Here is an 18,335-nt window from a genome sequence, read left to right on the forward strand (position 1 = left end):
GCCAGATGACGCCATCTGGCTGCTTATAACGTTAGCTTTGGGCAACAGGGTTAAGTAGCTGGCTAGCTATTTATTTTCATGAACTGAAGTTCAATTTCAATAGGCAAACAAGTGGCAACCTAGCTAGTACTTACTCACAAGGATTCCTAAATCATTGCTAAGAATAATGACAATTACTGCAGTTTCTACTGGTCATTGTTTTCAGGCTGGTTGTATTAGTGCTAGCTAGGTACAAAGCTAAAGCTAGCTAACCCAGAAGTTGCGGTTAAAAAATGATGCTTTATTACCAACGCGGTATTGTAAACACATCATTCGTGGCCGGTGTTTGCTTGTTTGCAGACTTTTTTGTACTGCTTTGACAGTGCTACTGTATCTATTTTTACACGCATAGACCCAAATGGCATTCCATAGTATGTATGTATGTGTGTGTGTGTGTGTGTGTGTGTGTGTGTGTGTGTGTGTGTGTGTGTGTGTGTGTGTGTGTGTGTGTGTGTGTGTGTGTGTGTGTGTGTGTGTGTGTGTGTGTGTGTGTGTGTGTGTGTGTGTGTGTCAAGCTAATAGCAGTGTAGCTATCACTGTGCAACTCACGACAGAGAACGGTTGATTGTCAAGGGCAATGAATGCTTTAATCGATTTCGCCTTTGAGTTGTCTCGCGGAAATTTTCTTAGTCTTTCAAAAGACTGCTCGACTTGACTGCTCGATTCACACAGCAGACATTGTGTGCTAGGTTAGGAATGCTGTGTTGCACGTGTAGCTCAACATTTTACATGGCGTCATTATGTCATGTACTTGCATAATATAGGTATGCAAGTCAGCTTTGACATCGGGACCGATTTTGGCATTTTTAGCTAATATCGTTCGATTCCGATATGTTCACCGATATATCGTGCATCCCTAGTAATATTTAATTCAGTACAGACATTTTAAAGTGGCAAATTACCCAGAGTAATTTGTGCCAAGAGACCATTTTTTAGGACAAGCTATGTTTTCAAAACTAATGGTGACATGAATTCTGATTATTTCCAGGGATACACAACATCTGGAAACATATGCAGATATCTTTGTTAGAAAGAATATTTTCTATATTTAAACTATATTTAGTTGACGGAGTGATGCTGAATGTAAAAAATGGCTCAACTTACCCCTCTCCCCTTTTCTGGTGCTTGTGTGTCACTCTCTCACTTCATTGTCTCCTTCCCTAGAACAGAGGCTTTACTTATTTCCATAATTTTGACTTAGCGGGCTGCAGGGTTGCCTAACGAGGAACACAATGAGATTCTCTATTTGTTGCTCTTCATCTTCATGTCACAGCTGGGTCTCCTCATCAGTGTTTGTTGGATAATTAACTGTTTTGAAGTGTTCTTGTTTACCAAGCAAGAGCTTTGCGCTAAATGATAAATGGTTTCCTTTCAGCCAGTCACTCGGTATAACATACTATGGGGAGTCAACTATTTTTTATTTTTTTTATTTTTAATTTCACCTTTATTTAACTAGGCTAGTCAGTTAAGAACCAATTCTTATTTACAAACCCGGACGACGCTGGGCCAATTGTGCGCCGCCATATGGGACAATCACGGCCGGATGTGATACAGCATGGATTCGAACCAGGGACTGTAGTGACACCTCTTGCACTGAGATGCAGTGCCTTCGATGTGGCGCAGCGGTCTATCAATCTTGCTCACCTGAAGCAAACTGAAATCACGCCCAACGGGCAAATAGATGGCGCTACCATTTCCATAATTATTCGCTCTTCAGGTCGCCTGAAGGAAGAACATGTCACACAATTTGAAAACTTTCCAAGCACACGAAGGCTACGAGATTCGCTTCCGAATTAGGTGTCTGTTAGTGGGGAGAGAGTACTCATCCCCCTAGATGTTGCAAGTTTTGGGCCTGAGGCCTTGGTATGGCTTTTGTGTTTGCTAAAAGCTAACTACTTTCTGCTCTGCTTGTGTAGCCAGTGCTTCCTTGAGTAAGATGGCCAGTGGTGAGAGGAAGTTCAAAAAGGCTAACTAGTTGGGTTTGAACCTCCAACCGTACTGTAGGGCATGTGGTTTCACAATGAAAATGAAAGATATTCATCCCTGAACAATGATGTGACATCATTTAACTGAACTTTTCTGACGGTTGCTTTTTTGCTTGTGTGCCATTATTGCTGGCTAGACTACCCTAGACTTTACTTAGATGGCAGACGTGTTCTGATTAGCCTGTCAGTATTTGTTCAGGCTTGTGATTGCATTGCAGATGGAAACTTATAGCGCCCAGTTCAGATGGGTTTATGCAGATAGATCTTCACAGATATACTGTATCAGGAACCATCTGAAGCTCTGTTATTTGTAAGGTCAACCTTGTAGTCCCAAGGTCACGATTTGTAGTTGAACAAGTCATTGAATGTGTAGATTTAATTATTATTTAATTTTTTACTTGAATTGAAAAAAAAAACGTTACATGCTCTTAGGATGCATGACTTGGACTGTGTGTCCCATAGTATGACGTGATTGTGTGTCCCATAGTATGTTATACAGAGTCACCGACTGAAAGGTAACGTACAGTTATAATTATAATTACTGTTCCCTGAAAGAGGGAACAAGGTATATAACATGTTTGGCCTCGCACCGTCAGGGGTTTTGGGCTCGCTGAAGAGCGGCACTGAATTGAGAAAATGGACGCAAGCCCCGGTATTATAGCCAGGAAGGCTGTGTGTGATTTCAGTTTGATTCAGGTGAATAGGATCGGTCGTTGACTCTTCATGGTATGTTCCCTCCTTCAGGGAACATTAGTTATATTCATAACTGTACATTATGGATGACCTAGGCATACTGACCAGCTTGACAAAAAGTCTGATGTATCCTTTTGTAGCAGGTCCAAAAATGCGAAATTGTGCCACAGCATCTGTGCCTTTTTGTAAAAAGAAATATATTCATGTAGTTCTGTCCTTGAGCTGTTCTGTATTATGTCATGGTTTATGTGAACCCCAGGATGAGTAGCTGCTGTGTTTGCCACAGCTAATGGGGATCCTAATAAAATACCAAATAACACATTTCCACTGCTGTGTTAAGACAGATTGGGGAAGGAATGCAGCAGAATAGAACATGGTCTGTGTGGAGCTCTTTGATCTTCTCTAACTTCCTGTGTTGCATGTTCAATTCCAAGCTACTGGAAATATAGTAGATGCCATAGCAGAGCCATCAAATCCAGATCCACTGATACAGCGGGCAGGGAGGAGAGCAACAGACTAGATGAATCACTCACAGAGCAGTGTGATTGAGACACAATAGCAGAGCTCTGCATTGTGCTAGAATTTTGAGAATAGAAATGTGGTCTACTGGTGCTCCTCACTGTCGGTCCCTTTAAATGACAGCCGGTGATTCTGTGTGCACCTTTGGTGATTAAACCCCATCTGTCTCTCTATTGGCTGGACTGGTCTGGTCTGGTTTTCCTTCCCAGTGATCCTGCTCATGAATATCCCCCAATTGGTTTTGCGTTCTCTCTCCTGACTGGAAGAAGTGGGGCTCCCTTGCACATATTCAAATACATTATCTGCATATGGTCTTCCAATTGGCTGCACTGTCTTCCTGTACTCCCTCCCAGACCTAGCTTTTCTCTACTCATGAGCTAGCCTGATCTGTGGTGCGGTGCTGTGTGCCTTGCCTTTGCTGGTGATTGTGGAGCAGGAGGGAGGGCTGTGGTGTAGACAGCAGTAGGAGGAGGAGGCTTTAGGCTGGGGCTGCCTTCAGCCATGTCAGTTTGCTGTGAGCTGGTCGGGGTATGAAAACCGGCCATGGCCATGTCGCTGAGCGCTGACGATGAGGATTACGACTCAGAGGCTGAGCAGGTTGGTTAGCGCACTGAACCCAAACCCTCGGGACAAAGAAAAGGAGAGGAATGTGTATGTGTGTGAGGCACGGTGAATTGAGCTGATCATTGGTAGATATTGTGTGGAACTGGAGCCACCTAAAGAGATGCCGTTTCTCCTTTCTCTGGTTTCTTTTCTCCCCTGTACTTTTCATTGACAGGTTGTGTGCGTGTGTGTACCTGGTAAGTGCAGGAAGAAGGCACTGAGTGTTCAGACAGCAGTGTTAGTCCTCAGGGCAGCTACTGGTTGTTCCAGAACTGGGAAGAAAAATGAGATAAACAACAAGAATGTTGTGTGTGTGATCAGACAGAAAGATGCAGATTAGAGATGAATATTTAAATGGTTCGTATGGGCTTGTGTAAAGGGAAGAATAAATCAGATGCATTTGAATAGATTTACTGTGCCTGCGATTGTGTATGGTAATGAGAGAAAATGAAGTTCATGTGTATCGTATGAATTGTGTTTGGCACAGCCTGCAAATTGTGCATGTAAACAGTGAGGGAGATATTGTGTTTGTGTATAGGCTCTTCAGCCACACAGTCATATCCCTGACTGCATTCCACACCCCCTTCCAATTATACACAGGCTGGGTTGTGATATCATTGGATACAGTTGAATTCTTTTCCATTCTTCTCACAGATGAGATGGCGGAAGATCCCCCCCCCCGTTATTGCTGTAGATATTTACACAACCAGTTTGTATGTGGTGTTTCTGTGCAAGTTTGCAGATGTTCAATGTCAGATGAAAACATATCACCATTTCAAGGGTCTGGTTGCAGATGTTTTTACAGTGCTATGAGATATGGATAGATTGATCTGAGATAAATTACAAGAGGTTGTTCAGTCAGTCACTTGTGAATTCCTTGTCCTTTTTGAGTTTTTGTTGTATCAGGAGCAAGTTTCATAGGCTTGTAAATCCAGAAGATTTACAATAGAAAGTGTCAGTGCAGTCAATGTTTGGACAGCAGTTGGCAACAAGCCTTTTTGATCCCCGTTAACATGAATATTCATGAAGTAGCCTAAAATAAATATGGTGACGTGATAACGATTCATCTTTTTCTGACCGTACCCCTGGGCGATCACAGTGCCTCAGGTTCTGAGAGCTCTGCATCTATTATTCCTCGCTCGCTTTTTCCTCTTGAGGTTTTCCAGCAGTATTTGATTTAAGATCCAGACGTCTGTTTGTACTGTGTGACTGGGAGTGCGTGGGTATGGCCAATGCACATTGAGTAGGTCCTCCTGTGCTTAGCTGTAGTGCAGTAGATTATTATGCTGTGGCATCTGCTTCTACTCCTCTACTGAACCTCAGCTTTGCTGAGCTAAGGAATAAGCCTGCTTAGTAACGCTCATCTTCTTCATACCTTACATAATATGCGTCTGTGGTCTGGGAATGCATTACATAGTTTACAGATAACAAACCTGTTGTCAAACTACTAGGCATTAAAGGCTTTGTTGCTGATGAGATGGAGAGGCTACACTTCTGATGTCATTGCATGTCCTTGCAAGGAGATGGCATGCTCTCTATACAATCTGGAATATGATGAGAAACATCTGTCACTGAAAGTGATCCTAGCTTCCTGTGACTGTGATTATGGTAACTGAGACTCTCTTTCTCTATGTCGAGGGAGATTTAACCCCTTCTGTCACTGATCTACAGGAATCTCATTGTGCGTTTATCCCTTCAAGGGGTGTTGCATCCAGACATGGTGGGAGACCAAGGTGATTATGGAGACAATGTGGAGGGCTGTCTGGAAAATCTTTTCTCACGAGAGGTCTGTAGTCCTTTGGCCTCCTGGCCCCGAGGTATGATCTGACAGCGATAGAGCTACTCTTTTAAGGCAGGTTAACTTCAAGATCACTAAATGATGTCAGGTAATCGGTTATGTAAGGGAATCTGATGGATGATACATCAGTGTCTTGTTGCTTGTGATGTACACTACATGACCAAAAGTATGTGGACACCTGCTCGTTGAACATCTCATTCCAAAATCTTGAGCATTAATAGGGAGTTGGTCCCACCTATTGCTGCTATAGCAGACTCCACTCTTCTGAGCTCTATACTAGATGTTTGAACATTTATGCAGGGACTTGCTTCCATTCAGCCACAAGCGTTAGTGAGGTCGGGCACTGATGTTGGGCGATTAAACCCGGCTTGCAGTCTGCGTTCCAATTCATCCCAAAGGTGTTCGATGGGGTTGAGTTCAGGGCTCTGTGCAGGCCAGTCATGTTCTTCCACACCGATCTCAACCTCGCTTTGTGGCCACAAAGTTGGAAGCACGGAATCATCTAAAATGTCATTGTATGTTGTAGAGTTAAGATTTCCCTTCACTGAAACTAAGGGGTCTAGCCCGAACCGTGAAAAACAGCCCCAGACCATTATTCCTCCTCCACCAAACTTTACAGTTGGAACTGTACATTCGGGCAGGTAGTGTTCTCCTGGCATCGGCCAAACCCAGATGGTGAATCGTGATTCATCACTGCAGAGAAAGTGTTTTTCCACTGCTCCAGACTCCAATGGCGGCGAGCTTTACACCACTCCAGCTGACGCTTGGCATAGCACCTTGTGATCTTTGGCTTGTATGCGACTGCTGGGCCATGGAAACGCATTTCATGAAGCTCCCCTACGAACAGTTCTTGTGCTGATGTTTCTTCCAGAGGCAAGTTTTGCAACCGAGGACAGACCATGTTTACGTGCTTCAGCACTCAACAGTCCTGTTCTTTGAGCTTGTGTGACCTACCACTTCGCGGCTGAGATGTTGTTTATCCTAAACATTTCCACCTCACAATAACAGTACTTACAGTTGACCGGGACAGCTATAGCAGGGCTGACAAACTGACTTGTTGGAAAGCTGGGATCGTATGACGGTGCCATGTTGAAAGTCACTGAGCTCTTCAGTCCAATTCTACTGCCAATGTTTGTCTATGGAGATTGCATGTCAGCGTGCTTGATTTTTATACATCTGTCAGCAACGGGTGTGGCTGAAATAGGGGTGTCCACATACATTTGTGTATATATGGTGTTTGCCAAGGAGGTGACCGGTGACACAGGAGAGGTCATGGAGCACTGTACAGTTTTAGCAGTTCCTTGGATCAGTCAGTACTAACAGGGTCCCTCGGATTCCACCACTGATTTAGATTTCCCCCAATATCCAAAATAATCCTCTCTGGCTGTTTCCTGGATCTCTGATCACCCCAGCCTGGACACTCTGCTTAGTGTCCACTTGTTTGAGGATAAGTCTAGAACAAGGCAAGGATCTATCCTCGGACCCTGCTGTTCATTTGTGTTTTCTCTGCGGTAGCTGGGTTTGTTACTAAACCTGATTTCTTTGTGTATGACAGTAAAACATTCTTCTGATGACTATAACATTTGTTGGCACCTTCAATTCTTGTACATTTTCTCGTAAAAAGTATATTTCAACACTGTTTGCTCAGGTAAATTTGCTGAACTGCTAAACTTGGACCCAATCAGAAATCCTGTACACACCTCTTGTGATGAAGGCAGCCAATGGCCTGCTTCTATGTAGGATGTAAACACATGGTCCTTCTGTAGCTCAGTTGGTAAGCACACATGCGGGACCACCCATACGTAGAATGTAAACATGACTGATAAAGCTAAATGGCATATATTATTATTATTATTATTATTATACATGCTCACGTGAAAACTGTGATAAAGAGGATCATCTAGCTAGCCCCCAAAGACTGAAATAAGATGCATATCTGTTTTTGATTTTTGACCTGAATTCATGTTTCACTTTTTCAGCATCTCCTTTCAGGAAAGCAAACTTCCTTTCATTGAGGCACATGTCCAAGTCATTAGACACCCAGGGCTTGTAGTTGGGAAATACTCTTAACAGTTTTTGTGTTTAATGACGGTATACTCACAGAACTGGATGTATGATGTGATGCTGTCTGTCGACTCATGGGGATCCCTGCGCGAATCAAAGAACACCTCCCAGTCTGTGACATCAAAGCTCCTCCCTGCCCCCTTCTGTCTATACCTGAATGGATTTCTCCACAGGTTTTTCGTGTTTCACCTACTGCCTATATCTCGGATGCGCTGCACACTGCCATCAATGTGTCATCTCCATTGCAATAACAATGTAGTTGAGCGATGAAACCGGTGACGCACTGTTGCAGACTGGGGAGGTGTGCGGAGAGGGAGAGCGAATTTAAAATCCTCAAGCACAGTCAGGTCAGCCGATGGTGAAAGAGCTGCATTGAAGCACATTTGCACATTAACATCTGCTAACCATGTGTATGTGCCCAATAAAATGTGGTTTGTATTATCTACAAACATGCATAGCCCCCCGGGCTATTGATTTATGTGTTGTTGTGTCTCAATCTGTTCTAATAACATTGTATCCCATCTATGTTCACATCAATATTGTCCTGCGTGAGCCACGTTTCTATAAAGCAGATTTTTAGATATCTTCTCCTCGAGGATTTAACCGCTAACTCATCCAGGTTATGATGTAGTGACTGCACGTTTGACAGGATGATCACCGGGGAGCGGGTGATGGCTTCCCTACCTCCGTAGTCTGTTGCTAATACCACCTCTTGAGCCTCGCTGCTGCTGCTTCTTCTTCTTTACGTTTTGACAAGGCCAGGCTGCTTTTGAGCTTTATCTCAGAAAGGGAGCAGGAACTCACAGGAATAGATGATGATGGTTGATTTATTGATTTACTCACTGACTATAGTGGTTGCTCCGCTAAATATTTAGTGATTATGCTGCGGGACTTAGAGGTAATTTGTGGTTTAGTACGGTACCCTGCGTCACCAATTCATTGCTCCAGACCAGCGCAAGGGGGAGTTAGAGCACTGATTATGCTTTTGGGTACTACTGTGTCTCGAACTGATAATGAATGGGCGACCATAAACCTACATAGAAACTGCTAATTGTGCACGACTTCAGTATTACTTACTGAAACTGTTGTTAGTTACACTGAGGTTTTTATTATTTTATTTTGTTAGGATTATTTTGCTCTTACTGTAGTACTGTAGCCCACTCCCGACCGGTCACATTGTACAGTGCCTGAGTGGCGCAATTGTTACCAATGCTGGTTCAATACCCGTGCCGGCCTTGACTGGGATACCCATGAGATGACTGTAGGTTTTTAGTTTTCTCTCCCTCTAAAAACAGAAATAAATAATTCTGAATAACAAACTGGCTTTATTTACAAACTAGTAACAATTCACCCCATGGCCTTTTTCTCACTAATTTTACGTTATTTGAAAACAAAATCATCTCCAAAATATTGTTATTTTTCAAACAAAGCGATTATTATTAATTTAGAATTATATAAAAGCCCCATGGATATTCTCACAGGTACATTATTAACCCTGTTATTAGCAGGACAGTTCTCCAGCTGTATCCACTGAAAGCGCACAAGGTTCAAGGCACAAGGGCAGGGGGCACAGGATGGGCCACAGAGCCGCGCACAGAAGACAGACCTAGCCCATGGGGAATGGAGGGGGAGGGAGGGTGGACCCCCACCCCGCCACACTGGTAGCACAGAGCAACACTTTAAGGGGCATTGCACTAATAATGGCACTGACTAGGGAAACATTTCCGCTGTGCTTAGTGCCAGTCTGCACATTCAAACTAAAACAATGTAACTAATAATGGCATCTTTATGCTTTCGCTAATCAAATTTATGATAAAAAATACTCTTTCAAAATGCCGATGTTTATTTGGTTATGGACCCATAATGAATTACTATGGGAATAAATATCACTGAAATATCCTCCAATCCTCTATATGTAATTATTGGCGGAGAGTCTTTCATATTTTTCGATACACTGTAGCCCTACTGTAGTTGTTGCTTAAAGAGCATAAAGTTCGAAGCAATAGGATTTGAAGCAATAGCCTACAACTATTTTAGCACCATTTAGCGCTGCTCTGAGACAAGCATGGGGACTGGTCTTGATAAATCAAAGAGATTTTTATTTTCACTGAATCTCCTTTTGAGTATTGGTTAGATTACAATTAGGGTGTATACATGTTATGCTCTTTAGAATTATCTTTATTTAGCTAGGCAAGTCAGTTAACCAGTTGAAGCTATGGGGGCGCTATTTCATTATTGGATAAAAATATTATTTGTGTAAGAGAAATAGCTCCGTTTTGTTCATCACGTTTGGCTAAGAAAATAAAAAACGAAAATGCAGTCAACACAACACCAAACTTTTTCCAAATTAGCTCCATAATATCGACAGAAACATGGCAAACGTTGTTTAGAATCAATCCTCAAGGTGTTTTTCACAATTCTATTCGATGAAAAATCATTCCTGGCAGTCGGTTTCTCATCAAAGGCAAACGGAAAAATACTGCAGCTGGAGATTACGCAATAATTGCGATGGAGGACACCAAACGACCACCTGGTAGATGTAGTCTCTTATGGTCAATCTTCCAATGATATGCCTACAAATACGTCACAATGCTGCAGACACTTTGGGGAAAACGTGGAAAACGTAAGCTGACTCCTAGCTCCTCCACAGCCATATAAGGAGTCATTGCCATGAGGCGGTTTTAAAAAATGCAGCACTTCCTGATTGGATTTTTATCTGGGTTTTTTCTGTAACATCAGTTCTGTGGCACTCACAGACAATATCTTTGCAGTTTTGGAAATGTCAGAGTGTTTTCTTTCCAAAGCTGTCAAGTATATGCATAGTTGAGCATCTTTTCGTGACAAAATATCTTGTTTAAAACGGGAATGTTTTTCATCCAAAAATTAAAATAGCGCCCCATAGTTATAAAAGGTTAAAATCAGTCCCATATACTATATTTTAAATAAAAAAGGTTTTAAATTCTCTAGTACAGCCACTATTGAAGGCCATCAAATGCTTCTCAAAGATGCCCTCTGGTGGTGAAACTAGCATTAATGGTACCAGTGGTTGGCACTTAAATAATGTGCCATAGAATTATGCAGCACCATGCAAGCTGTGCCGCAATACGCTGCAACTTTTAAAGGACGTACCACTGTACATACAACCTCTGGTAGTGATTGTAAAGTGTTTTGCATATCACAGCAATTGAGATTAAGAGGGTCACACAATCCACTTTCAAACTTGCGATGCAATTTAGACAAGACAAAATTCAGCGATATCACTATGAACAAACCAACAATTGACGCAGTTGAGCTCAGGGTCTGGCAGCAATGCATATGCTACACATATAGCGTACCTTGCCATACAATCTTCTCTAAAAAACAGCAGGGAGAACTGTTTACACTGTGCTCTGCAATAAGATGATCAGTGTTTGATTTCTAATCCAGTTGAGTTATCAAATGTCAGCAGCTGCCTAATTCCGTTGTGGGCATGGGGCATGTTTGATGCATTGGAATATAGTCTATGCTATGGAGAATGATAGTCTCCAGGATTATAGAAAAGGCAGTTGTGAAATTGAGTTTCAAATACTTAAATGTTGACAGTGCCAAATTCTTGCCACTTATTATTTGACCAACTATTACTGAGTATGGGACATGTTTTCCATAATGTACGTTTCATGCGTATACATTTGTCACTATATATCGTGTATATCGTGCCCCTCCATTCTCACAAATCAGGTTTTTACAACGGTAATAAATACCTGGTAGAAACTGCCATGTAGTATTGAGGGAGAGAGTCTATGGAGAACAAAGAGCTTCTCTTTAGAAACTCCTAATCCCCAAAATGGGAGAATTAAACAGTATTTCTATTTTTGAGAATGTGGGAATGGTCCGTAGACAGTTAAGGGACAGTCATGTCGAGTGTGTTTCATTTGGTGATCTCATGAAGGACATTAAACACACTACAAACTATTTCTCTTAATATTGTGTACATATTCCAGCTGTTAGGTTTACACCTGAAGGTTGTATAAGATGAATAAGTATAAGAATACTTTTGGAAAGATAACAATGTGATTTATTCTTCTAAATAAGAATGAGTTGTTTTATGGTAACTTATACACAGTCAGTAGCCACGCCCAGGTGGGCACAAATATGACAAGATGGCCCTTTTCTACCCAAGTGTAAAAGCCCCCGTGACGCAATTCACACCAGACCACCAAACCACAGTGTAAGCTAAGGTTGCAAATGGTTGAATTTCCAAGACTAGAAAACATGCAGCTGACACAACATGTGAAATGGTTAAGAACTACAACTCTATAGGCCCTGGAGGCCATACAGTGTGTAGCGTTGGCTACACGGCTGGAAATGGTTCAACTCTGAGACTATCGGTCACTACAGAATAAGAGCAAATCCTAGGTGTAGAATTACTAGTCTGCAGCTGGAAATGAAGTCTAGTACAAGAATACTGATAACTGCTGAGGCATCTATTCTATGCAACGACCATCTGTACGCCTGACATATCCATTACAACAGACACTATCCAGAGCCGCTGCGAAAGCGACAACCACGAAAGACATTGTGACTTCTAGGGATGTTAATCAGAGACTCTCTGATGAACTGACTCTCCAGCAGTCAGACCGGCGATTCCAACAGAGAAGACAACAATGACATATGAACGTAAATATATACATACAACTTTTCTCGAATGAGCTGCCGTTCATGTGCAAAGGATTAGCATTTCAATTAATATAATTATCAGCTGTATGTAGTGAATCCATTTTGTCTTTCCCGCTCTTTTATCTGTCCCCACCCCTTTCCATTGTCTACCAAGCCGTCATGCCTGTTTAGCCCACTTGAGACTTATCATTGCATTGTGTTAGTAACCAATATCAACTGTTTATGTATTTCTGTGATTATTTAGTTAGTAGATAAATAATTAAGCCAATTTGTATATAGCTGATTCATCATTTAGGCTAATGTTCGAGAAGGTAATGAGAACTCGGGTAATAATGCTACATTAATTAATAGAAGACTAATCGATAAGATATGATAATATCTGAATAGTCGATTCGGGAAAGAGAGACTCCTGTGGTGCCTCGACTTCCTATTTAATTAAAGTTTACATGATTAGTTTAATCACAAAATAATAATTACACAGAAAAATGTATATTTGATAATACAACAGTCTTCACATTAATGAATCGTCAGACACAACACATTTGAACAAGGAACACAATCAATTTGAGTGTTTCACCATGTATTTCGTATGGACAGAAATTGCAAAGGTGTCTCGGGTAGGCCTGTTACGTTGACCGTATTACCGCCACATCAGCATTCACGAGTCATGACCGCAGTCAAATTCCACGTGACCACTTAGTCAAGGTAACTATAGGCTTCGCCAAAACTGCTCTCTGGCGCCGCTGTTCTTATAAGCCGAGTCGTTGCGCAATCGCATGTGAAAACAGATTTTTGACTGGCCACCATTCAAAAGATAATCCCAGCTTTCTTGTGCTGCTAAATTCTTAAAATTTAGGCTAATAATGTATCTCAATCACTGTTTGCAAAAAAGACCATTCAATGCATGGCTGAGCGTTCAATGCATGGCTGAGCGTTCAATGCATGGCTGAGCGTTCAATGCATGGCTGAGCGTGTAGAGTAGGCCTGGGCTATATCAGATATGTTTCTTCTTCCTGCTGGAGGAATAAATGATTTTCCAAAAACAAACTTTTAAGTAGCACTGACCCAACATTGATAAATAGTGAATATGTGCAGTGATATTGCCTATGCTCTCCACTATTCGCTCAATTAAGTTGATCATTTTGATAACTAAAAGACCTATTAGTCTTCTTTCTTCCCTGCAATAACCATTTGCTCTCCAAACTGTTTTCCCGCGATTTGTATTTGACATTTTTGAAATATGCCTGGCTTGGCCTCTAGCCTACTTTGTAGACAGTCGCAACACAACAATAACCCTTTCCTTACGACTGTAGGCAAGGCGATTTAAAACAATACACAACCAAGATAATGATCCTCTGTGGTCAAATCATGACTATAGTATCCTGTTTTGAATGCTTTTATTTACTTATTTATGGACAGGAGTAGGCTAATTCGGCTATTTAATTTTGGCATTTTAATTGTATTTACTTTAGAGAAAGCTTAGTTTCCCCTCGCCTTATGAACTTGCCGCCTAAGCTTGCATATTAAAAATGGAACCGCGCGTAACCTACATTCGCTATTCGAGTGCAGGCTACAGATTTGTCTAATTTTCTGTGGGCCATTATCGATCAAAACATTATTCCACACCAACAGTACCAGTCAAAAGTTGACACAGCTATTCATTCAAGGGTTTTTCTTTATTTTTACTATGTGCTACATTGTAGAATAATAGTGAAGACATCAAAACTATAGCAACCTATTTTTTTTAACAAATCAAAATATATTTTATATTTGAGATTCTTCAAAGTTGCCACAGCTTTGCATGCTCTTGGCATTCCCTCAACCAGCTTCATGAGGTAGTCACCTGGAATGCATTTCAATTAACAGGTGTGCCTGGTTAAAAGTTAATCTGTGGAATTCCTTTCCTCCTTAATGCATTTGAGACAATCAGTTGTGTTGTGACAAGGTAGGATTGGTATACAGAATATAGCCCTGTTTAGTAATGATCAAGTCCATATTATAGCAAAAGCAGCTCAAATAAGCAAAGAGAAACGACAGTCTACCATTACTTTAAGACATGAAGGTCAGTCAATCCGGGAACATTTCAAGAACATTGAAAGCATCTTCAAGTGCAGTCGCAAAAACCATCAAGCACTGTGATGAAACTGGTTCTCATGTTGACCGAAACAGGAAAGGAAGAACCAGAGTTAACTCTGATGCAGAGCATAAGTTCATTAGAGTTACCAGCCTCAGAAATGGCAGCCCATATAAATGCATTCCAGAGTTAAAGTAACAGAAACATCTCAACATCAACTGTTTAGAGGACACTGCGTGAATCGGGCCTTCATGGTCAAATTGCTGCAAAGAAACCAGTACTACAGGACACCAATAAGAAGAAGAGACTTGCTTGGGCCAAGAAACACGAGCAATGAACATTAGACCAATGGAAATCTGTCCTTTGTTCTGACAAGTCCACATTTGTTTTTTAAAATTCCAACCGCTGTCTTTGTGAGACGCAGGGTAGGTGAACGGAGGATCTCCGCATGTGAGGTTCCCACCGTGAAGAATGGAGGAGTAGGTGTAATGGTGTGGGCGTGCTTTTTCTGGTGACGCTGTCAGTGATTTAATTTAGAATTCAAGGCACACTTAACCAGCATGGCTACCACAATACGCCATCCCATCTGGTTTGCTCTTAGTGGGACAATCATTTGTTTTTCAACAGGACAATGACCGCAAACACACCTCCAAACTGTTAAGGCTATTTAACCAAGAAGGAGAGTGATGGAGTGCTGCATCAGATGACCTGGCTTCTGCAATCACCCGACCTCAACCCAATTGAGATGTTTTGGGATGAGTTGGACCGCAGAGTGAAGGAAAAGCAGCCAACAAGTGCTCAGCATATATGGGAACTCCTTCAAGACTGTTGGAAAAGCATTCTAAGTAAATTTGATTGAGAGAATGCCAAGAGTGTACAAAGCTGTCAAGGCAAAAGGTCCTTTGAAGAATCTCAAATATATAAAATCTATTTTGATTTGTTTAACACGTTGGTTACTACATGATTCCATATGTATTTCACATTTTTATTGTCTTCACTATCTTCACTATTATGGGGTGGCAGGATAGCTTACTGGTTAGAGCGTTGGACTAGTAACCGAAAGGTTGCAAGTTCAAATCCCCGAGCTGACAAGGTACAAATCTGTCGTTCTGCCCCTGAACAGGCAGTTAACCCACTATTCCTAGGCCGCCATTGAAATTAAGAATTTGTTCTTAACTGACTTGCCTAGTTAAATAAAGGTAAAATTAAAAATTAAAAAATTCTACAATTTAAAAAAAATAAAGAAAAACCCTTGAATGGGTAGGTGTCCAAACTTTTGACTGATACTGTATATTGGTAGTGCATTCGGAAAGTATTCAGACCCCTTGACTTAAAAAATAAATAAAAATGTGTTACAGCCTTACTCTAAAATGGATTTAAAAAAATAAAAAATCCTCATCAATCTACATCTACACACAATACCCGATAATGACAAAGGGATTTAGAAATGTTTGCACATGATAAATAAACAGAAATACCTTATTTAAATAATTATTCAGACCCTTTGCTATGAGAGTTGAAATTGAGCTCTGGTGCATCCTGTTCCCATTGATCATCCTTGAGATGTTTCTACAACTTGATTGGAGTTCACCTGTGGTAAATTCAATTGATTTAACATGATTTGGAAAGGGACACACCTGTCTATTCAGGTCCCACAGCTGACAGTGCATGTCAGAGCAAAAACCAAGCCATGAGGTCGAAGGAATTGTCCGTAGAGCTCCGCGACAGGATCGTGCACAGGTCTGAGGAAGGGCACCAAAAACATTCTGCAGCGTTGAAGGTCACCAAGAACGTAGTGGCCTCCATCATTTGAAAATGGAGGCGTTTGGAATAACTAAGACTCTTCCTAGAACACTTCCAAGTGTCACGTTTTGAGGAAACCTGGCACCTTCCCTACAGTGAAGCATGGTATTGGCAGCATCATGCTGTGGGGATGTTTTCAGTGGCAGAGACTGGGAGACTAGTCAGGATTGAGGGAAAGATTAATGGAGCAAAGTACAGCGAGATCCTTGATGAAAAGCTGCTCCAGAGCGCTCAGGACCTCAGACTGCATCGAAGGTTCATCTTCCAACAGGACAACGACCCTAAGCACACAGCCAAGACAACGCAGGAGTGGCTTCTGGACAAGTCTCTGAATGTCCTTGAGTGGCCCAGCCAGAACCCGATCGAACATCTCTGGAGAGACCTGAAAATAGCTGTGCAGTGAAGCTACCCATCCAACCTGACAGAGCTTGAGAGGATCTGCAGAGAAGATTTGGAGAAAGTCTGCAAATTCAGGTGTGCCAAGCTTGTACTGTAGCGGCATACCCAAGAAGACTCGAGGCGGTAATCGCCGCCAAAGGTGCTTCCATAAGGTACTGAGTAAAGGGTCTGAATACTTGCGTAAATGTGATATTTCCGTTTTTTTTTATGTTGAATACATTAGCAAAATTTTTTAAACTATTTTTGCTTTGGCATTATGGGGTATTGTATGTAACTTGATGAGAAGGGGGAAAAAAATTAATCAATTTTAGAATAAGGCTGTAATGTAACACAATGTGGAAGGAGTCTAATGGTCTATATACCACCCCGAGAGCTTCTGGTCAGCGGGGTGGTGGCACCGGGATCCTCATCTCTCCCAAGTGGTCATTCTCTCTTTCTCCCCTTACCCATCTGTCTATCGCCTCCTTTGAATTCCATGCTGTCACAGTTACCAGCCCTTTCAAGCTTAACATCCTTATCATTTATCGCCCTCCAGGTTCCCTCGGAGAGTTCATCAATGAGCTTGATGCCTTGATAAGCTCCTTTCCTGAGGACGGCTCACCTCTCACAGTTCTGGGCGACTTTAACCTCCCCACGTCTACCTTTGAATCATTCCTCTCTGCCTCCTTCTTTCCACTCCTCTCCTCTTTTGACCTCACCCTCTCACCTTCCCCCCCTACTCCCAAGGCAGGCAATACGCTCGACCTCATCTTTACTAGATGCTGTTCTTCCACTAACCTCATTGCAACTCCTCTCCAAGTCTCCGACCACTACCTTGTATCCTTTTCCCTCTCGCTCTCATCCAACACCTCCCACACTGCCCCTACTTGGATGGTATCGCGCCGTCCCAACCTTCGCTCTCTCTCCCCCGCTACTCTCTCCTCTTCCATCCTATCATCTCTTCCCTCTGCTCAAACCTTCTCAAACCTTCTCCAACCTATCTCCTCCCTACCACTGAGGAAGTACAGTTCCCGCTCAGCCCAGTCAAAACTGTTCGCTGCTCTGGCCCCCCCAATGGTGGAACAAACTCCCTCACGACGCCAGGACAGCGGAGTCAATCACCACCTTCCGGAGACACCTGAAACCCCACCTCTTTAAGGAATACCTAGGATAGGATAAGTAATCCTTCTCACCCCCCCCCCCCCTTTAAGATTTAGATGCACTATTGTAAAGTGACTGTTCCACTGGATGTCATAAGGTGAATGCACCAATTTGTAAGTCGCTCTGGATAAGAGCGTCTGCTAAATGACTTAAATGTAAATGTAATGTACTTTCAGAATGCACTGTATGTAAAGACCAGATTCAATTTGACAATAGTCTGATGGGTGAAACACATGTATTCTTCTGTGGGTTGCTGTGGAAACAAGTGCCTGTTGGATACTTGCCATTTGAATTCACATTAACATAATTTCCTCTTGCGTACAGCCCTCTTAAAGTGGGTATTGGTCATGCCATAACCATACATCAGTATGTGCCGTTTGGTACAGTACAAGTACAGTATGTCCCTGTGATCTATACTATGAGTACAGGGTGGTTATGATTGCAGCATATTTTTGATGTAGGAACAACCTCCAGTAGTCTGCCTATATAGATGAGATCACAAGTACCCTCAGTAGCTAATATCTCCTGGCCAGGCATAGCCTGTGTGTTCTTGTTTGCGTAC

The 18,335-nt window shown here is 42.1% G+C and overlaps 1 protein-coding gene across 11 annotated transcripts in view; it reads left to right on the top strand.

Moving 5' to 3' along the window:
* LOC124048818 (lysine-specific demethylase 2B-like) overlaps nucleotides 1-18,335 on the top strand; it is a 52,545-nt gene that overhangs the window by 24,786 nt on the left and 9,424 nt on the right. The gene's annotated exons all lie outside the window — the stretch shown is intronic.

The sequence above is a fragment of the Oncorhynchus gorbuscha genome, linkage group LG11 (assembly GCF_021184085.1).
Source record: "Oncorhynchus gorbuscha isolate QuinsamMale2020 ecotype Even-year linkage group LG11, OgorEven_v1.0, whole genome shotgun sequence".
NCBI lineage: Eukaryota > Metazoa > Chordata > Actinopteri > Salmoniformes > Salmonidae > Oncorhynchus > Oncorhynchus gorbuscha.